The sequence below is a fragment of the Periplaneta americana genome, chromosome 13, assembly GCF_040183065.1.
Source record: "Periplaneta americana isolate PAMFEO1 chromosome 13, P.americana_PAMFEO1_priV1, whole genome shotgun sequence".
NCBI lineage: Eukaryota > Metazoa > Arthropoda > Insecta > Blattodea > Blattidae > Periplaneta > Periplaneta americana.
Window position 1 is genome coordinate 44,032,880 of NC_091129.1, and position 26,845 is coordinate 44,059,724.

The window sequence follows — 26,845 nt, forward strand, 5'->3', positions numbered from 1 at the left end:
TGCGTACTGCATGGATCCACAATTAGCGTCGTTGCGCTTCAGTTTTCTGTTTTGGGAATGAATAAAAACAATATCGGTTGGTGTGTTCCTATAAGCATTACTACACTTAAGAACACAGCAATTTGCATTACCTTTCCGCTTTTAGGATCATCCATATTTCTAATCATTTAACCTGAGATGTTAAGTATATTCATACACTTCAAGCACAACTCTATCGCTGCTGTCCCGCAGTTAGTAACAACAGTCGCTACCAGAGGAGCTTGCACGGTGCCTATAGCAGCTCAATCTACTTTGTTTAATGTTTCTTCGTCAATATTCGTCTCCTTATTGTTCCGGACCACTTGTTATGGCACCGTTGAACTACGCTTTAAATTGTCTATTCTTGCAGTCTCACTTTCTCCTCCGTTTCCACACCTTGCAGTTATAACGCAGGACACTCTAAAAATTGAAGAAATGTGTTTGTCCCAATTATATGCGATTTAAACTTGTATGAACTTTCTATTTTCTTGTAACCTTCTTAATAACTGTGCACTTCTCAAGCCATTCTTCGTAACTTCAAATTCAAGTACTTCTGACTGCTGTCTTCAGCGTTTGTTAATTCTAATAAATCATTTTAAGTGATTTGTTTAAGCGATGAGTTAAAATAAAAGTAGCAAATTATATAAGGAGAGAAATACCGTAATTCTAAACTTGAATTGAAGTACAAAGCGACATAATTCCTATCAAATTACAAATCTTGGATACTTAAATAGCTACCAGAGTAGTTCAGTCGGCTAAGGCGCTTTTCTGCCGAACTGGATTTGCGCTTGGGCACAGATTCGATCCCTTCTTGGGTTGATTACCTGGTTTGGTTTTTTCAGAGATTTTCCCCAACCGTAAGGCGAATGTCAGGTAATCCAAGGTAATGTGGCGAAACCTTGGTCTCATCTCGCGAAATACCATCTCGCTATCACCAATCTCATCGACGTCAAATGACCTACTAGTTGATACCTAGCAAGTAAATAAAATAAAAATATATTTAAATTGAACATTGTGGGATAATAAGTACTTCCATCTAGAGTCAATTATAATTCACAAAGAGAATAATTAGTAATTTATAAAACATAAGTACAATTATAAGGAAGTACAATTGGATTTCATGCGCGAGTGAAAACTTTAGCACCCAATGCGAAGCCGTATCATATTACTATGAATTTTTCTCCGTTCCACCCATTCTTCACCATATGGTAAAGAAGAACTCCTGCACTGAAATATCATATATACTTCGGTATATCATAGTAATATGATAAGCGTAAGTAATCACTTTGTGATTCAAGACGGCACTTATTCCGTCGGATCCCGGCCACTTAGTCACACGTAATGAGTGCACCTCTGTACATAGTGTGTTGGACATTGTGCCACTGTCACATATTCTGTGACACAGTACATGAGGGTAAGCCAGCTAAGGCCAGAGATGGTAGAACTTAAACTGAGAAGGATTCAATGCAGCATCGGAACTGGAATCCGGTGTGGCTTAGTGGATAAATCGTCAGCAAGTGCCGGAGAGAACTTTTCTCCGTTCTACCCTTTCTTCACCATATGGTAACACAGAATTCCTGCACTGAAATATCACATGTCCTTCCGTACATCATAGTAACATAGTAATAGTATCTAATATTTACGCATTGTGCCATGACATCGATTTTAAATATCCCTTGGTTTAAAAATCCAGTAGAGAGGAAATATTCCACCCAAGAATTTTTAATGTCATTGATTTGCTTCTAATGATGAGTTATTAGCAACTAAGCCATTGACTATTCACAATGGATAATGTCCCAATTGATACTCATTTTCAATTAGTGTACCTGGTACTAGCACATCATTGATATCGCTCTGGACAAGCGAGATGGTGAATCGAGGTGTCCCACCCTATTCTATCGGATATACCTGCAAACATTATTTATATTATTTCTGTTACCAAGAGCTGAAAACAAAATTGTAGTTTTGGAGATGGAATGTTTATTTGATTCATCTTTAGCCATAAACTAAAGAATTTTACACTCAGTAACTATATATCGCATCGTGAAAATAGTTTAACTTAATTTTCTGAAAGAATGATTTATCTTTCTAAAATTTAATCACTCTCGATCATGATACAACTCGTGTAACTTGAATAAAAGTCAGAGCAAAATCATGTAGTCCTATGACAATCATTATACCACCCTTTTCTCTCTTTGGAGAGATAATCTGGCACAAGTTCTATGTAGCATAGCACTTTCTGAAACCAATTGATTCTTTATCATTTTTACATACATTATATTTAGATAATGAAGATAAGTTTCGGTTAAATTTAAGATACCTCTGGTCTCTCTACATTCCTTTTGGCAAACTGAAATGTGTCTTTAAGGCTGGTATGCGAATGCTGACCAAGATATTTTTAGTTAACTGTGACGTAAACATGATTAGTAACATATTTAATCTATGTCCGCAGATGTACAGCCCAGTAACGCTGCAGAAATTCTTGGAAATGAAACACGAAACGACACTGAGGTGAGTTCATTTAATAAAGTATGACTTCAAGAAATCTCCAGGCAGCTTCACAGTTGGTCAATGTAAACATTTTCAGTTAAGGATTCAATAAATATGTTTTCTTAATTACAAGTTAACATATACCATTGTTTTATCTTCTTCTCTTTCTTCTTCTTAATCTTCTTCTGTTTTGATTACCAATATGGTGCTTACATATAATTCTATTTTCTTTGAGGATTGTGTGCATCATGACTTACTTGCTTACTTACTTAAACAAGAATTGAAGAAAAAATTCAGATTCAAATCTAAACTAGACTGTATGCCTATCTAATACTCTTAGCTACTAATAATCTTGCATTAAAACCACGTCAGATGGTTTATTTATCAAACCAGCCAACTTGATGGTGAACAGGCGATACCAAATATCGTTAAAGTAGGAGGTAAATATTTATTTAGAAATGAAACATCAAATTATGAGCAAAATACAAAACTATCCGATAGCTTATAACCATTATTAATTTACTTACAGTATCGTCTAAAATATATACCAACTGACATATTTATATTGAAAGCAAGCTTGAAATAAATATTATTGAAGTACGGTAGCAGAGAATATTATGTTTGAGTAGTTCATTGAATTGCAATTTTCATTCAGTACAATTTAGGATATTATTGGAGGGTACTACATACTTTTCAACTTTTAATATCCCAATCTTTTACTGTTTTCCAGTGCCTGAACAATTTATGGCAATAACTGAAAAGACTTTTCACACAACAGATTTAATTTCATGATACCATAAATAGGTATATGTAAATTCTTCAAGAATTCTTTCTTACTTCTACAGTTATAGTCACTTAGTTTTGAGACCATTGTGGACAACAAATTATTAATGTAGTTCATATGTGTTAAATTTGGTGACAACTATATGCACTTAAAGTCCTAATCGGAAAAATGCATCCCTATAACTCCATCTCGATCACAATTGGTAGGTGAAAGGCTAGAGACTGATAACACTCAAATAGTTTCTAGGTGATTATCAATTCATTTTAGCGATCTCACAATAACTTAATCCATATGAAGGGTACACGAGAAAAACAATCAAAGTCACTGTGCTCATAAGGGTGATGTCATCATATAATTCAGTATATTACTGCAAAGTTTGTGCTTTTCTTACGAAAACTGATAATGAAGAATTATCACCACCGATATAGTCATCCTTTCCTGCTTTTTCATTAGGAACATCAATAAATTTTTCAGTAATATACTGAATTATAAGATGACATCATCCTTAAGAGAAATGTGACTTCGATTTTTTCCCTGTACTCTTAATTTATCGAGTCTGTACAGAATTAAATTCCTTCCACACCTTTAGAACAATACGCTCACCAGTGAATTACACATTCATTGACCTTCTTAATTTCAACAGTGCAGTCCAAAATTAACTTTTCTTCAGCCTTTATGCATCAAATAAAATGACTACTTTCCGATCTTGGTCTGCGAAATTGTCGTATTTTACAACGAAAGTTTTTTTTCGACGTGTTTCTTTGTCAGAAATGGTTAAAATGGTACATTTCTAGTAATTTTTTCTCATATCTTTAAGGCTCCCCAAGACTGTTTCCTGAGAAATTGTTCGTCCCAGATCAGTATCGCAATCACAAAAATAATCTACTAGAAACTCGCTTTTCTGTGTTGCTTAACCATAACTTTCAGTGTCCTGAATAATTGTGGGTTAGTAACAGTTTTACTGCACCGTTCTCTGCCTAAGATTAGATATTCAATATGGTTATTGTCTCTTTAAAAGTGTTTCCCATTAACTTGTTTTAAAATGAATAACGTCATTTGAATTTCACTGTTGCAATTCCCTCCAAGTCGAAAACCAGTATCTTTCCCTGTTTCATAGGAGATGTTTTTCATTCTTTGCAAATTTACCGCACATTCTCAATCATTGATATTGGGTGATTTGCCTGGCCAGAGGAATATCTGGATATTATTCTGGTTGAAGGACTTAATAAACATTTGAGGTGTACAGTATGATATACAGTACTGGCCACATTATTATAATCACTCACATTTTTACTATACTTTACACATTACTGCCTCATTTGAACTCTGGTTTCCTTTCTTATGCAGAATTCACATTACATATTTAATTTTTAAACTGTATTAAGTAAAATTACAATGATAACTATGTTAATTCAAGAAATATTAATAAATAACCAACCACACCTCATTTTTACAGAAATTTCAGTATTTCGTACGACCTCCTTTGGCTTTAATTACAGCTTCAATTCTCTTTGGCATGCTTACAAACACTTCTCTATTATTTCCTGGATCCTCTCATTGTGATTCCAAACATGTATCAGCCTTTCAATAAGTCGAACTCTGGTAGTAATAAGTTATTTTGCCATCTCTCTTTTTACGAGTTTCCAGACATTCTCAATGGGATTCAAGTCGAGTTTCCTGGCCATGGCAAAAGTGGAATGTTTTTGGAAGCCAGAAACGTTTGCCATGGCCAGGAAGGAGGTCGTACGAAATACTGAAATTTCTGTAAAAATGAGGTGTGGCTGGTTATTTATCAATATTTCTTGAAGTAACATTGTTGTAATTTTACTTAATATTGTTTATGCTCGACCATGCCGAAATGTAGTAATTATACACCTGGTAGCAGACCTTTAATGCATGTCATTAAAGTATACCTACTCATTAAAGGTCAGATCTTTCAGCCAATGACGACTCAGGTTACAACTGTTCAGCCAATGACAGGTCAGCTTTCTACCGTTATAAAACCGCAAGTATCGATTATTCTCGGATACGCAATCGAAAGAGAATTAGCGAAAAGTCACGGAGGCTGGAAATCCAATACTGTCGCAGAAGGTTATGTTCGGTTACTATAATAATTAGCGTTAATTGTAAATAACATTCAAATAAATTCAATTTGTCATCTCGTTTTTCAATATCTAATTTAATTTCAATGTTATCTCTGTAGGTTCTTATGGCCTAGCAAGGTCAATGTGAACATCTGTTCCTCGGAAAAAATCAATACTTTCGCGTCTGCGCACATCTCACAACATATGGGACATTGGTCAAGGTCAGATACAAAGAAAATTAATAATATCATATTAGAAATATGGTCGAGCATAAAAAGTCGTATGAAACTCGCCCATAATGGTAATTAAGAAGCTCGTATGAAAATTATGAAACTCGCTTCTTAATTACCTTCATTATAGGCTCGTTGTATAATGTACTATTAAAAATTAAATATGTAATGTGAATTCTGCTTAAGAAAGGAAACCAGAGTTCAAATGAGGAAGTAATATGTAAAGTATAGTAAAAATGTGAGTGATTATAATAATGTGGCCAGGTACTGTATAGTGTATGACATGTTTCCAGGTCTTGTTGAAACACATCATTGCCATTCGAAAATGATTTCTGCGACTGCGATAAGACCCTAATTTCCAATATGCGAATATTCTTGTCACTATTCATTTCCATGATATGAATTAATTATCCAGACCCTTTGTGTGTAAAATAACCCCAGAATATATAAATATTTAAAGAAAATAATCTTCCCTCAATGAGGGTGACCATAAAGATCCAGAATAAAAGCACTACAGAATAGTTTAAAAAACAGGAATTGTTTAGTAAAAATTCAGAGAAATGCAAACCCAACACAATCATCAATGGCCAAAATATAAATGGTAATGTAATATTTGGATTGAATCCTTAAGAATATTCAACAAAATTTTTTTAATTTCAAAAAAATCAGAGTCCGAGTGCTTTTAAAATATCACATGTGAATTTAGGAAGTGTGCCACTTGCACCAAACAAAAGACCAGAAACACTCCACTGACTAGTGGGAATGTTATATTTCTCACTTAGATAAGGGATGCAGGACTCATAAATGGATTTCTACTTTTGGGAGTGTTTCGGTGTTCTTGGGGATCAGTTGATGAAACCATTTCGTAGCCTTTATGGACGTAATAGGGTGGCTATGAACCTCGAAATGAGATTCATCGTAAAATAGTACTTTCTTCCAGTCTTTCACTGTTCAGTTTCATGTAATTTTTTTCCATATTAAGCGTTTTTTGTACGTATAAGATGTTAGCAATTGCTTTTTAATGGCTTACAAGTCTTTCACCCTACTTACAAATGTCTACGACACATTATTTTAATGTGAATTTCTATCCCTGTTGAAGGTTTAACTCGCGGGTTAAGTCGACAGCATTTAGTCTCTCATCTTGCGGTGAAATCTCCCCTTTCGGCTGAATCCAGTCTCACGGTATCGTTTTAGATTGGAATTAACTGTAGCTAAGCCAACACCACTTTTACCTTTGTGTCATGGGACATACCTGCTAATGTTACAATAAATTTCAGTGAGTTTTCGTGGAGTTGTATCCATTGAAGGCGTCAGAACAACACATCAATAAGTCTTCAACACAACTGATATGCTTTTGGTGACGAAAATGAGAGAAAATACCACATTGCAGAAAATATGAAATCCAGATCTTAAAAAATGGAAGTCTGCTATATTAAAGAGCTAAATTAAGCAAGAAGATGCAGCTAGTATACTAACAAGAAAATTCTGAAAATTGTCATGTTCGGATTAATTCTATACTACTACTACTACTACTACTACTACTACTACTACTACTACTACTACTACTACTACTACTACTACTACTACTACTACTACTACTACTACTACTACTACTACTACTACTACTACTACTACTACTACTACTACTACTACTACTACTACTACTACTACTACTACTACTACTACTACTACTACTACTACTACTACTACTACTACTACTACTACTACTACTACTACTACTACTACTACTACTACTACTACTACTACTACTACTACTACTACTACTACTACTACTACTACTACTACTACTACTACTACTACTACTACTACTACTACTACTACTACTACTACTACTACTACTACTACTACTACTACTACTACTACTACTACTACTACTACTACTACTACTACTACTACTACTACTACTACTACTACTACTACTACTACTACTACTACTACTACTACTACTACTACTACTACTACTACTACTACTACTACTACTACTACTACTACTACTACTACTACTACTACTACTACTACTACTACTACTACTACTACTACTACTACTACTACTACTACTACTACTACTACTACTACTACTACTACTACTACTACTACTACTACTACTACTACTACTACTACTACTACTACTACTACTACTACTACTACTACTACTACTACTACTACTACTACTACTACTACTACTACTACTACTACTACTACTACTACTACTACTACTACTACTACTACTACTACTACTACTACTACTACTACTACTACTACTACTACTACTACTACTACTACTACTACTACTACTACTACTACTACTACTACTACTACTACTACTACTACTACTACTACTACTACTACTACTACTACTACTACTACTACTACTACTACTACTACTACTACTACTACTACTACTACTACTACTACTACTACTACTACTACTACTACTACTACTACTACTACTACTACTACTACTACTACTACTACTACTACTACTACTACTACTACTACTACTACTACTACTACTACTACTACTACTACTACTACTACTACTACTACTACTACTACTACTACTACTACTACTACTACTACTACTACTACTACTACTACTACTACTACTACTACTACTACTACTACTACTACTACTACTACTACTACTACTACTACTACTACTACTACTACTACTACTACTACTACTACTACTACTACTACTACTACTACTACTACTACTACTACTACTACTACTACTACTACTACTACTACTACTACTACTACTACTACTACTACTACTACTACTACTACTACTACTACTACTACTACTACTACTACTACTACTACTACTACTACTACTACTACTACTACTACTACTACTACTACTACTACTACTACTACTACTACTACTACTACTACTACTACTACTACTACTACTACTACTACTACTACTACTACTACTACTACTACTACTACTACTACTACTACTACTACTACTACTACTACTACTACTACTACTACTACTACTACTACTACTACTACTACTACTACTACTACTACTACTACTACTACTACTACTACTACTACTACTACTACTACTACTACTACTACTACTACTACTACTACTACTACTACTACTACTACTACTACTACTACTACTACTACTACTACTACTACTACTACTACTACTACTACTACTACTACTACTACTACTACTACTACTACTACTACTACTACTACTACTACTACTACTACTACTACTACTACTACTACTACTACTACTACTACTACTACTACTACTACTACTACTACTACTACTACTACTACTACTACTACTACTACTACTACTACTACTACTACTACTACTACTACTACTACTACTACTACTACTACTACTACTACTACTACTACTACTACTACTACTACTACTACTACTACTACTACTACTACTACTACTACTACTACTACTACTACTACTACTACTACTACTACTACTACTACTACTACTACTACTACTACTACTACTACTACTACTACTACTACTACTACTACTACTACTACTACTACTACTACTACTACTACTACTACTACTACTACTACTACTACTACTACTACTACTACTACTACTACTACTACTACTACTACTACTACTACTACTACTACTACTACTACTACTACTACTACTACTACTACTACTACTACTACTACTACTACTACTACTACTACTACTACTACTACTACTACTACTACTACTACTACTACTACTACTACTACTACTACTACTACTACTACTACTACTACTACTACTACTACTACTACTACTACTACTACTACTACTACTACTACTACTACTACTACTACTACTACTACTACTACTACTACTACTACTACTACTACTACTACTACTACTACTACTACTACTACTACTACTACTACTACTACTACTACTACTACTACTACTACTACTACTACTACTACTACTACTACTACTACTACTACTACTACTACTACTACTACTACTACTACTACTACTACTACTACTACTACTACTACTACTACTACTACTACTACTACTACTACTACTACTACTACTACTACTACTACTACTACTACTACTACTACTACTACTACTACTACTACTACTACTACTACTACTACTACTACTACTACTACTACTACTACTACTACTACTACTACTACTACTACTACTACTACTACTACTACTACTACTACTACTACTACTACTACTACTACTACTACTACTACTACTACTACTACTACTACTACTACTACTACTACTACTACTACTACTACTACTACTACTACTACTACTACTACTACTACTACTACTACTACTACTACTACTACTACTACTACTACTACTACTACTACTACTACTACTACTACTACTACTACTACTACTACTACTACTACTACTACTACTACTACTACTACTACTACTACTACTACTACTACTACTACTACTACTACTACTACTACTACTACTACTACTACTACTACTACTACTACTACTACTACTACTACTACTACTACTACTACTACTACTACTACTACTACTACTACTACTACTACTACTACTACTACTACTACTACTACTACTACTACTACTACTACTACTACTACTACTACTACTACTACTACTACTACTACTACTACTACTACTACTACTACTACTACTACTACTACTACTACTACTACTACTACTACTACTACTACTACTACTACTACTACTACTACTACTACTACTACTACTACTACTACTACTACTACTACTACTACTACTACTACTACTACTACTACTACTACTACTACTACTACTACTACTACTACTACTACTACTACTACTACTACTACTACTACTACTACTACTACTACTACTACTACTACTACTACTACTACTACTACTACTACTACTACTACTACTACTACTACTACTACTACTACTACTACTACTACTACTACTACTACTACTACTACTACTACTACTACTACTACTACTACTACTACTACTACTACTACTACTACTACTACTACTACTACTACTACTACTACTACTACTACTACTACTACTACTACTACTACTACTACTACTACTACTACTACTACTACTACTACTACTACTACTACTACTACTACTACTACTACTACTACTACTACTACTACTACTACTACTACTACTACTACTACTACTACTACTACTACTACTACTACTACTACTACTACTACTACTACTACTACTACTACTACTACTACTACTACTACTACTACTACTACTACTACTACTACTACTACTACTACTACTACTACTACTACTACTACTACTACTACTACTACTACTACTACTACTACTACTACTACTACTACTACTACTACTACTACTACTACTACTACTACTACTACTACTACTACTACTACTACTACTACTACTACTACTACTACTACTACTACTACTACTACTACTACTACTACTACTACTACTACTACTACTACTACTACTACTACTACTACTACTACTACTACTACTACTACTACTACTACTACTACTACTACTACTACTACTACTACTACTACTACTACTACTACTACTACTACTACTACTACTACTACTACTACTACTACTACTACTACTACTACTACTACTACTACTACTACTACTACTACTACTACTACTACTACTACTACTACTACTACTACTACTACTACTACTACTACTACTACTACTACTACTACTACTACTACTACTACTACTACTACTACTACTACTACTACTACTACTACTACTACTACTACTACTACTACTACTACTACTACTACTACTACTACTACTACTACTACTACTACTACTACTACTACTACTACTACTACTACTACTACTACTACTACTACTACTACTACTACTACTACTACTACTACTACTACTACTACTACTACTACTACTACTACTACTACTACTACTACTACTACTACTACTACTACTACTACTACTACTACTACTACTACTACTACTACTACTACTACTACTACTACTACTACTACTACTACTACTACTACTACTACTACTACTACTACTACTACTACTACTACTACTACTACTACTACTACTACTACTACTACTACTACTACTACTACTACTACTACTACTACTACTACTACTACTACTACTACTACTACTACTACTACTACTACTACTACTACTACTACTACTACTACTACTACTACTACTACTACTACTACTACTACTACTACTACTACTACTACTACTACTACTACTACTACTACTACTACTACTACTACTACTACTACTACTACTACTACTACTACTACTACTACTACTACTACTACTACTACTACTACTACTACTACTACTACTACTACTACTACTACTACTACTACTACTACTACTACTACTACTACTACTACTACTACTACTACTACTACTACTACTACTACTACTACTACTACTACTACTACTACTACTACTACTACTACTACTACTACTACTACTACTACTACTACTACTACTACTACTACTACTACTACTACTACTACTACTACTACTACTACTACTACTACTACTACTACTACTACTACTACTACTACTACTACTACTACTACTACTACTACTACTACTACTACTACTACTACTACTACTACTACTACTACTACTACTACTACTACTACTACTACTACTACTACTACTACTACTACTACTACTACTACTACTACTACTACTACTACTACTACTACTACTACTACTACTACTACTACTACTACTACTACTACTACTACTACTACTACTACTACTACTACTACTACTACTACTACTACTACTACTACTACTACTACTACTACTACTACTACTACTACTACTACTACTACTACTACTACTACTACTACTACTACTACTACTACTACTACTACTACTACTACTACTACTACTACTACTACTACTACTACTACTACTACTACTACTACTACTACTACTACTACTACTACTACTACTACTACTACTACTACTACTACTACTACTACTACTACTACTACTACTACTACTACTACTACTACTACTACTACTACTACTACTACTACTACTACTACTACTACTACTACTACTACTACTACTACTACTACTACTACTACTACTACTACTACTACTACTACTACTACTACTACTACTACTACTACTACTACTACTACTACTACTACTACTACTACTACTACTACTACTACTACTACTACTACTACTACTACTACTACTACTACTACTACTACTACTACTACTACTACTACTACTACTACTACTACTACTACTACTACTACTACTACTACTACTACTACTACTACTACTACTACTACTACTACTACTACTACTACTACTACTACTACTACTACTACTACTACTACTACTACTACTACTACTACTACTACTACTACTACTACTACTACTACTACTACTACTACTACTACTACTACTACTACTACTACTACTACTACTACTACTACTACTACTACTACTACTACTACTACTACTACTACTACTACTACTACTACTACTACTACTACTACTACTACTACTACTACTACTACTACTACTGTCTTCCTCCGACGAGTTGAGTGCTGGGACCTGAGGTATTCTTGCCATCGGTGCGGGGATGTTCCAGGTAGATTCTTTTGTTGCTACAGCCATGCCGAGCCGAGCGGAATGGGAAGTATTAATAGTCAAAAAATATGCAGTCTTCAGTTTGTAGTAGTGTGTGAATATTTCATATACATATTGTTTACCGAAGCCTATATGGTTTTGTTATTAATATATTAAATATATTGTTGCAATTTTTGCTCATACATCTCCCTGATGTTAGCTATGTTAATATTATATGAACTACTCATATCAAATATTTCACTGTTACAAGTCATTTTTAAGGAAATATGTTGTGGAAAAGTTTTTGGTTTTATTCTATTGGAATTTTAGAATATGTGTGATTGGTATCGTGAAAAACAGATTCCTATAATGTCATGCGAAAATCATTTATTGGTGATATCTTACAATACAAATAGTTTTACTTCTCAAGTGAGTTCAGCAGTACAGTATATTTAAATTGATTACTTTACAAATTTAATTCAATTCTATTACTCACTAAATTGTATAGTATAATCTTCTTTTCATTTAAATTATTGTAGTTGTATTATGATTTTTCTTTTTATTTATTTTATTGTATTTGCATTTCTGGGGTGTGATGGCCTTAACTTCACCAGAATAAATAATAAATAAATAAATAAATAAATAAATAAATAAATAAATAAATAAATAAATAAATAAAATTTTCTACAATACTTTTCTTTTCTGAACACGTAAGTACGAATGGTTGTATCTCTATCTCTCCAAAAATACGCTAGAAGACTAATGGGCATATTGCTCTCGTAAATTGGGCGAATGTTTTCAGTATGGTTGTACTTCCTTCCAGACTGCCGCTGTCACTGTTCCCTTCCGCTCCAGTACCGCGTTAGACTAGTCGGAACCGCATTCCTCTCAGCACTAAACTCCTCAGAGGATGACACTACTACTACTACTACTACTACTACTACTACTACTACCACTACTACTACTACTACTATTATTATTATTATTATTATTATTATTATTATTATTACTTTCTTTTCTAGGTCCAGAATGAAACCGGTCCACAGCAATCAAGTGGACTACTTGAGAAACCTTTACAATTTGCTCAGTTTATACAACGGCTAACAAATATCTATCTCAAAAATTTGGCACCAAAAATGACTTTTATACTTCCTATATTAGACGTATTGTTCCTGCCAATTGCTCCATTATGGCTTCCTTTGAGATCTCTTTGGACGGTTTCAAGTGTATTTGTTCAAGTATTGAACACTGCGGCAACTTCATCTCTAGATGTAGTAAATAACGTTTCAAGCAGAGAATTTGGTAGCCATATCTCTTACTATATTTCTCAGCTTAAGCAAATCTTTTCTAGCTTTCCTCCAACGCCAGAGCATTCGATGGAGCTATTGGAACTTATAAGAGATCTAATATACAATATGTTACAGTGGAATGGTATTCCTCTACTGCGGTATATTGCTGGAGCTGTTGGAATACCATTATTAGATACATTTATTCAGTCTACACCAATAGGTCCTTCTGTACCTATCGTTAAATTTGTATGGAAAATAATTGGCCCTACAGTCTCCTCGATATTTACAACAATTTCGAACTTGTTAATAACTATTGGCAGAACTATTTTGAAAGTATTAATTCCAGCGAAGAGATTTGGAAATATTGGAAAGTTTATTTACGAAACATGTGAAGATATTTTAGACTTGTTGCATAATATTATTAATAACAAATAATATTAATCATACGACTGTGTACATACCTTTATTTTTAAACGTAACATTTCCTATACAGCTAAATAAATTATGATATAAAATCAGATTCTCTACCCGTTTTTCGGAATAAACTATACAACGCAGACTAACAGTCAAAGAAAAATGTAATTCGAAGTTTAGCTCATCGCTAACAATAAAACTCGTTATTTAAATTTATAATTTGATATGCTAACCACAAAAATGCAAGACAATGCAGGTTATTTTTAATCATAAAATCCTAGAATAATACAAATACAGACAGAAATATTCTTTATTGCTCAGACATGATATATGCATGGCATTATCAGTATATAATTAGAAGGTTAACATCGATACTAAAACCTATAAAAATCATTACCACAATCATAATAATTATGTATCTTAGGGGCCTATATAAAATAGAAAGTCTCTAAAACTTTTTGTTGCCAAACATTTAAAAGTTTTAACATCCTAATTTTTGGTCACAATAGGCAAGCAATTATTATAAAACTTAAGTGGCATATGCATACATTTATTTTGTGTTGTTGAAAATGAATAATGTTCATCTAGCATACTGGAACAATTTCTTGTATAATATGTATGTACGTTGAGTGACATAAAATTAGATACTTTTTTAACGTACCGGTGTAACAAACAGTGTTACAGTCCTTTTCACCGTTTTTGGCGTGTGAAATAAGTAATGGGAACGTTAAGTGCGAGTGTTTTACATTTGTCGCAGTCAGTCTGTCAATTGTGCTTGACAAATGGCTGATGTGACGTGTATAGGAAGTGGTACCATTCTCAGCTGCACTAGCAACGTGCTCAAAAACGGGCACTACATATCTACGACACACGCCAAAAACGCTGACGCCAGCTTTAATATATATTGATGGTAGGCTGACAATCTCTGATGAAGTAAATAAGAGTGTAAAATGAGCCCTACAATCATTACTTACTTACTTGCTCCTACAAGTGACTTTTAGAGAACCCGGAGGTTCATTGCCGCCCTATCCTGAGCAAGATTAATAGAGTCCCAACCATCATATCCCACCTTCTCATATATCCTCTCATTTACGTACGGATTTACGCAAAAGTCTTTTTCCCTCTGCCTACCAACTAACACTCTATATACATTTCTGGATTCACCCATACGTGTTCCATCCCTTTTCCTTCTTCGCAGCAGTTCAGTCTTTAACAATAACATCCTTAGCTTTCAGTAGATTAAAGTTATTAAGGTCGCAATCAGATACTACATTAATAGTAAAATAATCTGCATTAATACAACTATCAGACCATACCTTAGTTTAATCTTTTACGTAAATAATAAACAAAACTACAAATAAATATATCTTTCAGGTACACCATGTTTATAGAGCTAAATTCTGAAATATCACCAATAAAATACAAATATTGAAGTCTTCTGTTTAAATATGTCTGGACTACTTTTAAGACTTCATCACTAAAGCCTAAAACATAATTTCTTGACTAAAGTTTCATGAGATATTGTACCGAAAACTCTATAAAAATTATCCATTTCATACGAGGTGGATTTCTTAAAATTAAGACCAATCCTGGCAGCATAACAGGTAGGGTCTACTATGTTTTTCTTACGAAAATTAAATTGATAGTCAGAGAAAAGATTGCTACTCTAAAAAAAAATTCAATGATTTATTATTAAGAATTGACTTAATCACTTTGGAGTCTTTAGGTAAAGTAGAAACTGATCTATAATTTTTCACATAATGTTTATCTCCTTTCTTGAATATAGGAGTGATCTCAGTAACTTTAAATATTTTAGGAAAATAACATTGCTTAATACACTTATTTTTTTAATGTTAAAGGTTCAACAAAAAATTACGCTGAAAAAATCATTATAATTACATTAATTCTATAATAAGTCTAAAGATTTACACTTCTTAAGAGATATAATCTTACTATAAACACTCTCGACTGAAACTTCACTATAATTGAATCAAGATATATTACCATTACCAGTATTATCACTATCACCACAATTATTATTACAATTACGTGTCATCTCCAAATAGAATGAACAATTATGTGCACTTAATTTTGTACGTCTCAAAATACCATCAATAATCTAAAAAGAAAATTATTAAATGCATCTGTAGATAGATTAATATCAATCATACGAGGTTTGTCATTGATATTACAAGTATTCTTAAACATGAACCAAATAGCTTTGGGCTTATTAGAAGACCCAATAATGAAATTTAAATTACACCTTTCTTTAACTAATTTAATTTCTTAAATATACAAGTTTTACAGGATAAATATAACCTTTTCGCACTTCCTGTGCCATTATATATATTTATCAAACAACCTCATACAAGAATTCATAAGTTTAATCAGATTATTACTAAATAATTTTTATAAGTCAGTTTCTTAGGAAAAGTTTTAAAAGGAAAAGTTATATTTAAGACAAATAAGAATGTAGCAGTATTAAAAAGCGAATTAAAACGTATCATGTATTCATCTAAGCTATGTGTAGTATAAAGAGGTAACCAATTAATCTGGGACATTAGAAAAATAGATTTTACCCCAATCCATAAGAATCCTAAAAATTATTGTAAAAACTTCAGATTTATTATCTCGACGTGACAAATTAGTAACTGCAATATTACAAAATAATAACATCATAATGCCAACCAACCATTGTACCAACTGTAGTTTCAATTATATCTGAGTGTAAAGATGTTATCAATGTTATCAATACACTTATAGTTCATTCGCTATCGTGAGCGACATCGCACCTTGAGCAGACTGGAGCAACAGTACCTCCACTCAAGCAGAATAGATCCTCTAACCTCCACTCCTATCCCGGCTACTGTACAATGTAAGGGTTGTCCAAACCTATAAACTTGTAGCTATTCACTGGTTTTATCATGAGCTACGGGTAAAATTGATACATAGGCTACTGTAACTTTCATTCTATCATTTAATATCCCATATGAATGTAATAGGCCTCAATATATATTAGGCCCACTGCTGGACATAAAATATTTAAGATTTTTTTTTTTTTTTGCTCGGCTAATTTAATAACAAGAATCACGAACATTTCATTAACATGTATTACGTATTCATGTAAGCACAATTATTGTATAACAACATTAAACGTTATATTAACTGAAAACATAAATATAAAATATCTCTCCTTCTTACCACTCGGAAGGCTTATGCGTAACATTCAAACTGCTTATCTCGACATCCATTGAAAATTAGACATATGTTTATATGAACATTTTTACTCAATATTTCATACTAATCACTTTCTAAAATATTTATGCTCTGTGAAGAGGTACTAGCTGTAGTAAGTATAAAAATAAAAGTAGGTTTACTTATGAAAGTTGATGGATTTTCGAAATACGTCGTCCAACGTGTTATGTATACTGACGTTCAAAGGTATCTGACTTTTTTTTCTTTGTATAAATTTAGGCCGGCCAGAGGCCGTTTTACCAGAGTTATCTCTGTTTTCTGTTTTCGTTTTCATTTGTTTCCTTTGTTTTACTTACACTAATACAAACACAACACCCATGCCCGAGGCGGGACTCGAACCCACAACCCTTCGGACCAAGCGATAGAGACGTGCCGTGCCTCTACCGCTTGAGCCATCCGGGCCGGATACTCGATAGTTTTCGATAACTTCTTCGTGTAAGTGTCGCTTCTTTAATTATTACTTCTATGAATAGATGGCGAAGGTAACAGTCAGTGTCGCCAAAAGTACATAAATATAAAATTCAATAGTTCATCCTCCTCTAGTGATTGTGTAAAAACATCAGATTTAGCGGGAAAACGCTGATAATGTCAATTATAGGGAATAATTTATACTTAATCTACATCGACATTCACCCAAATACTTTTTTACCCGTCCCAATAATAGGGTCACCTATTGAGAAATAGCGGAACTATTTCAAATATTGTAAATTTCTTATATATTTGGTTCTGACTTATCCCGTGGGTAGAACGTTCGCTTACACGATCATAAAATCGTAGGTCAGATACCTTTGAACGTCAGTGTACAAGCAATTCCATCACAGAATCTGTCTTACAGTGTATGAATAAAAATTATATTACGCATTTAATGAAGAGGATCCTACATTTCAATATGGAAGAATTATTCTTTATCACCTCTTCACAGGATTTCTAAGATTTCCTTCCAGTAAATATTTTAGGGGGTAATAGTATGAAATATTCTGAGTAAAAATATTCCTGTAAACATGTGTCCAATTTGCAAAGGATGTGCGGATACAGCTGCTTCAAAGTTACTATTAAGTTCATCGAACAAAACTATCCATATGTTTATTATGTAAGCTTGTTTCATTTATATTGAGTATTAAACAGGGTTTAAACCAAGTCGCATTTGTCGCATTTTGTTACTCGACTTCTAAAATGCAACAAACTTTGAATGTAAATGTGAAAAAAATGCGAAATCACATTGGACTTCAGAAACCAAGTTGATAATGGAGAAAATGAAATTGGAGATGTGTTTACTAGTCTGAATTTAAATGAAATGATAATGGCATGGGCATGTCCAAAAAGGTTATTGAGCAATATATGTTCGGAAATTGATTTCAAAGATTTGGTGCAATTCATGTAAGTTAAGTGAACAATTTCTTCTCATTGATTTATAAAATTTCATCGCTTACTGTAAATTGTGAGCGAGGATTTAGTTTCATGAATCTTGTAAAAACTGGAATTAGAAACCGCCTTTCAGTAAAATGAGTTAGCACTCTGCTAACATAAATCTTGAAGGGCCTACTAGGAAAGAAATGTTTGGAGTGACCATAAAATAACGTATTTTAATGTAATGTAAATTCAGCAGTAATTGACTCTAAACATACATAGGTCTAATAATTTACTTACATAAATATATCTAGAGTGTGAAAAGATGGATTCAAAGTAATAAAGCTGCAAGAAACAAATTACATAACTTTTTGTTTATCCATACTGTATTAATTTTATCTTCCTGCAGAATTATTTATAATGTTGCACAAGCATTTGGCAATTTAGACAAATATAATTTTTAATTTGTGCATTTTTGCTACAAAGCTACCAGCGATCTCAGTCAGCTAAGGTGTTTGCCTGCCGATCCGGAGATGCATTCGGTAGCGGATTCCATTCCCGCTTGGGCTGATTACCTGGTTAAGTTTTTTTCCGAGGTTTTCCCCAAACATAAGGCAAATTTTAGATAATCTATGGCGAATCCTCGGCCTTATCTCGCTATCACCAATCCCATCGACGCTAAATAACCTTGTGGTTGATACAGCGTCGATAAATAACCGAGTATTTTTTTTGCAACAATTATTTATTTTCTAGCTTATAACCTGGTATTAAATAATTCTCAATGAAAGTTATAGTGTGTACCAAATTATATAACCAATGAATAGCTACAAGCTTAAAGGTTTTGACAACCCTTACACTGTACAACAGCTGGGATATCAGTGGAGGTCGGGGATTTGTTTCGCTTGAGTGGAGATACTGCTACTCTTATCTAGGTGCGACGTGGCTTACGAAAACGAATGGACTATAGCCTACCTATACCTCATCTACGTCTAGTTACTTCATGAACTATTGCATGAAAACCAAAACAATAAAAAAAAAATTAAATACATAAAATCTTTGTAAAATTACTTGTCATTCGTCCAGAAAATTTAAATTAAATTCACCACTTAAAATGATGGAGAATGTTCTTTAACTGTAAATTGTTGCAACAATAACGTGTAACCTATCTAAAAAAAGCTGAAAAAATTTTAACATTAGTTTTCCTATATAAAATAATAATATCAAGGAAATTAGTTCCCAAGGTCTTTCGAAATATTTTTGTAGATTATTAAACATTTCGAAAAAAACGTAATAAATAATTACAAATTTCAATTATAATCATATCAAGTAACATAATTTGTTACTCCATTATTACGAAATAACATCAATGAAAATTTTATGCTATCCATATTACGGGCATAATCTCAATTTCATCTTATTTACATTAAAATTTTATGCTATGATTTCACTTACACATTTCCTACATTCAGTAAAATATTGTTTTTTATCGATGTGCAAAGTCTAAATACAATAAAATTAATTGATGTCGTGAATGGCCACCTTATGTCAATAAAATAAATTTTCATTAGTAGAACATCAATTACAATTCTACTAGACATCATTCTACACACACTCGTGACTTAATCGCAATTTACTCTCATACGTATTTACTAAATTAAAGAGGAGCATTCCCATTTCCGTCGCAAACGTTCATTAATTCTTTCCTTATTCCAGTTAGCGCTAATTCTAATACAACTATCATTCATACTAATTATATGTAATTAAATATATTATTCTTCAAATGCTACCAACTTTGTGTGAAGTCAATCTATATTAAAATTGTATTGTCATTTCCAAGAAAAATCTTCCCTGTTGTCAAATAAATTTCTAAGTATGTTATGTGACATTTATTAATCTGAGCTGTCTAATAATTTTGTAGACAAAAATGTAGGTTCGCCTCCCACAGTGACTCATTCTCATTTACTACGCCTAAATGAGAGCAAATTGTGAGTGTCTATGCGACTATTAATTTCATATATATGGAACAGAGATATCGAAAGGTATCGGATTAATGTCCCTGTTATCACAAGTTGTTTGGTTAAGATTTAAATTGTAGAGAATTATTCATTCATTCGGAACAGATGAGTAGTAGATCTGATATTCGCATGATTCGTTTTTGCGTGAAACATTTATCTCTAATCTATATCCTCATCTAACCCCACCTAACTTTAATACTGACAGTGGGGCTACTTGTCGGCAATATATTTAATCAAACCAGACCTAATAGTATCATTATCGTTTGGACTACTTGTCACTAATCGAACTTTTCAACAAATCCTACTTAATATTAATTAACACTGAAACTTAGAGTGTGCTTACTTGTCGCCAATCTACATGCCTCATCAACACACTCTACCTAACTTTTACACTGACAGTGGGGTACTTGTCACAACCTACGTACCTGAACATCAAACCCTACCTAATCATAACACTTACAGTGGGGCTACTTGTCTCATCAATCCTATCTAAATTCAATACTGATATTGAGGCTACTTGTCAACAATCTACACTTATCTTCTCACTGCATATCTTCCAATCAAATCCTACCTAACTTTAACAATGACAGTGGGTCTACTTGTCACCAATCTATATTTATTTTTTCTCACTACTCGTCATCAGTCAACAAATATTTCCATTACATCCTACGTGACTTTAATAATAACAGTATGGTTACTTGTCACCAAACTATATTTATCTTCTCACTACTTATAATAAATTTATTTATTCAAATGTTCAATCATAAGATTTATCAATTTACAAATGTTATTATTTGCTAGTACATCTTGAAAAATATAATCATGAACGTTTTCGCCTGTACGGCATCATCAGATATTAAAAAAATTGACGAAATCTAAACATAAGTCCATTAAGTTGTAAACAGTAATATTCATAACAGATTGAATGACTAATCATGAGTTTTACGTAATGCAAACCTATAATGGAAAAAAGTCCAATTTTGAATAACTTGTCTAATTTGTGGCTTTGCCGAAAAATAAAAATGTGATTATGAAATGTAAATATTGATACATATAACTCATGTTCTCACTACTTGTCTTCAGTCTCCATATCTTCTCATAAAACCCTATCTAACTTCAATAATCACAATGGGAATACTTGTCACTTATTTAATTTATTTTCCCAATACTTGTCAACTACATATTATATCTCCTCATGAAACCCTCATGAACTTCAACACTGAAAGTCGCTTGGGCTACTTGGCGCCAATCCATCTCAATAAAATAATCCTATCTAACCATATAATACTGAAAATGAGAAAATTTATCATTAAGAAAAGGAGGAGGAGTGAAAACTATTTAAGACAAACAGTTGTAATTATCTAAGTAGTAAATCTTGTAATTCAATTGTAACATACTTCCAGTTTTTAGAAAGTGCATTTTTCCAGGATAAATATTAAGCTGTGGTCGTTGAAAATATTTCGTAGTACAAGATTAAAAGCACTTGAATTTATGTCGTTAAAATATTGCGAAAATTATAGTGTATAGAATTATAATATAAGTATACTGATAAATCTGAAGTGTCGATATTTCTTAATGTAGTTTTAGTAAATTGTGTTGGTTGAATTTTATACTAACGGAGTTATACTACATACAGGCCTAATTATATTATTGTAAACACTAAAGAAGCGAACAGAAAAATATTACAATATGTCTAAAATAATTTATTTATTCAGGAACGAACAGAAGTCACTACTTCAACCATTGATGTCACTTATCAATTGGAAAATGTAAATTACCCATACATAACGCTTTACGCATTTTGGTTTCCTACCTCTACCATCCTCCTCTATCTTTTCATTTAAACTACTTTCTCCCATAATAGTGGTCACATCTACTTGTCACTTATTTTTAAGCTCAAACTCCCTTTTTAGAAGGACATTATTTGAACACTTCATGAGTTCTCTGTTCTCCAGGATCATCATGTCGGACTGGCAGTTCTGTGGTAATTGTATGAACGATTAAATTTTTCATTGCATTTTCATATCAAATTATGAAATAATTCCATGTCAGAATTTTCACACGAACGTCTCATAATTTTAATTTCACGAGATAGTAGTATTTTTATCCTGTTCATTCAAAGTTCATATTAAGACTTATATGTAATAATTTGTCGAGTATCGGTAATTTACATTTCTAGTTTGGAGTTATGCCATTATATGTGCATTTGTACTACGATGGAGAAGTTACATGTATTTATGGTATATTCTAGGGGTGAAATACATATATCAAAATTCTGCACGTTTTACTCTGTACATATAGCAATCTATATGTTTTCTGATGTAATTTATTCGTGCAATTTATGTAAATGAACTTAAACTAATAAATTTTGTGAACTTATACATCAAAATAATATTCATTTCCTTCCTTTCTCAAGGGTCTGTGTGATAAAATGGAACTAAACTTAAAATAAGAAATTTTATTAGCAACAAAATTATCGAAAACTTTTCGAACTTCAATTTCGTACTCGATCTGTAGAAGTTGATACCAGAGAGATCAGATATTGATTTAAATATTGAGCATTTTTCGAATGAGATATACTGTAATAGGAGTACAGTGTGTCAAAAATATTGGATCTATACAATTACAATCGAAAAGATGGATTCCAAATTGGCCTAAATGAATATGACAAGTTATGAGAAAAATGACAAAAATTAATAAAATATATCTGATATTTGCATGTATATTTTTTCAAACGAACCTAAGTCAAGACTTCGGAGAGGCAGTGAAATAAATTTACACCGTTATATACGGGCATGAAAAGGAGAGATTAAAACGTCAATAGAACAAGTTGAAATCTTACAATATTGACATAGGGCAACTTGCAATCCACTTATTCGATCCTATAAAGCCACTGAAGTCGGATTGCTATGACTTCCATGCTATTACACATCGGCAGTTCAATTGTAAAATAGAGGAATGAAAATTTATAAATATTGTATCTGAGGTCTGCGGTGGCTGAGTGAGTTGATCTTCGCCTTGTTACGCAGGAAGTCCAGGTTCGAGTCTCAGTCGGTTCTGGCATTTTTCATTAAAAATTTGATATTAATACTTGTGGAAGATAAGATCGCAGTTGGAGGGTTTCTCGAAATTCTCCCGTTTGTCCGTATTAGATATCAACATCATCCCGTCAGCATTTCTCCATTTCTTCGCCATTCCGTAGCATTCCTTGAACGCCGGCTGGAGACGCAGAGAGGGATTTGTCTAAGGACGAAACTTGAGTACATACATAGCGAACTTTAGTAGTCAGCCAGTGTGGGTTTTGGATTGTGTCTAGCTTGAGAGTTAGCGCAAGAGATCCCGAATGGTCGCAGTGCTGGATCGTGAAGCCCCCATCCGTAACTTCAATCAAATACATAGGCGTGCCTTGAATGATTAATTCATAGTGTCTTATCACTAGAGAGCGGAATTTAGGCAAAAACCTATTTTTTTCCTTGATACATAAAGGCTTGAAATTTAATGTTTACATTTTTTAAATGGAAATATAGGTATAAATAAAGGGGTTTTATAGTGCCTAAAATGCCTATTTTGACATTAGTGCCTATTTTTGCAACATTTTTCGTCACTGTTCACTGTTTTTCTTAACATTCTGTACAGTTTACATTCCAAGACGGATAAAAACAACTCCTTCCTAGCAGTGAACAACACAATAGAGAAGAACCTCCGGGCCACCCTTTCTCATTCTTACAATCTTTCAACCCTAAAATTCCAACTTTCAGTCGGCCTGGATAGAGTAGTCGGTATAGCGCTGGCCTTCTGTGCTCAAGATTGCGAGTTCGAGCCCGGTCCAGGTCAATGACATTTAAAGGTGCTTAAATGCGACAGGCTGATCTCAGTAGATTTACTGGCGTGTAAAAGAACTCCTGCGGGACAAATTATTATTATTATTATTATTATTATTATTATTATTATTATTATTATTATTATTACATTTACCTCTGTCTGTCAGCAATTTGACACAAACTCGCTGGGTTTTACCCGAATATGCATTCTCTTAAATTCCAAGACAGATAACAACCCGACACAATAGCCACAATAGGTGCTGATCACCTATTGTGAAGCAAACTATGGAAATGTGATTGGTGAATGAAAAACATTTACTTAAAGACAATGTCTTCATTTTGTGTACGCGTGTGTACCCTTGTGAATTGTGTGGAAGTTTCTTTTAATACTAGAATTTTGCATTAAATAAATGTTGGATCTTATACAGGATGATTCATTATTACGTGTAAATACTTTGTGTGTGTGTGTGTGTTGTAGAAGTAAAACTAAGACTAAAACGTTCTATACAACTTTTTCTCAAAACCTTTAATTCCAGAGTTCCAGTAGATGACACTTAAATTGTAGTAACTGCATAGGCATTACTGCTCTTCCTGATGCAGCGTCAGTCGGCTAGAGTTATTCGTACTACACAGCAGTGGTGTTGAGGGAAAGATGTACACAAACATTGAATATGCTCATATGCACCTTGTGTATGGTGCAGCAGAAGGTAATGCATTTGCAGCACGACGACGATACCGTGACCTATTTCCTAGACGACAATTACCAAGTCATCAGACATTTGCAGGTGTGGACAGGCATATGAGGAAGTACGGTATTCGAAGTGCGCCACGTACAGGTCGACCACGTGTGCATGTAGAGGACAATGTTTTGGACATGGTAGATCAGGATCCAGCCATAAGTACTAGAGCAATTAGTGCAGCACTAGGAATTTCGCAATGTACTGTATGGTGCATGCTTCGGAGACTACACCTTTATCCATTTCACCTGCAGAAAGTACAAGAGTTGACAACTGCAGATTATCCGCATCGTCGACAGTTCTGCCAGTGGTTACTACAGCGCAAGTTCCACGCAAAATGGCGTTAACTCTGGAATTAAAGGTTTTGAGAAAAAGTTGTATAGAACGTTTTAGTCTTAGTTTTACTTCTACATTACGCACACAAAGTATTTACATGGAATAATGAATCACCCCGTATTAGTGACTTTCTTTAACAAAAAAAAAAACTATTTTTATTTTATAGAGCCTAAATAAAGGAGTTTAAGAGCCTATTTTAGACGCCTAAAATGCCACTTTTTAGGCTATGAAATTCCGCTCTCTACTTAACATCATAGCTGATGAGAGTCATAATAAAATTTATAGTCCGCTTGGAAATGCCTATGTGGCGTTTGAGGCGATAAGCTTACCACTTATCCTTCTGCTCCCTGTCGGTATATATGTCT

General features: G+C 33.3%; 1 long non-coding RNA gene across 1 annotated transcript in view; it reads left to right on the forward strand.

Moving 5' to 3' along the window:
• Window positions 1-23,967, forward strand: part of LOC138711832 (uncharacterized) — a 41,717-nt gene extending 17,750 nt beyond the window's left edge. The window contains exons 2-3 of the long non-coding RNA XR_011335487.1: window positions 2,471-2,529; window positions 14,289-23,967. This is a non-coding gene — a long non-coding RNA (uncharacterized lncRNA). The remainder of the gene's footprint in view (window positions 1-2,470; window positions 2,530-14,288) is intronic.
• The last annotated feature ends 2,878 nt before the right edge of the window (window positions 23,968-26,845 follow it).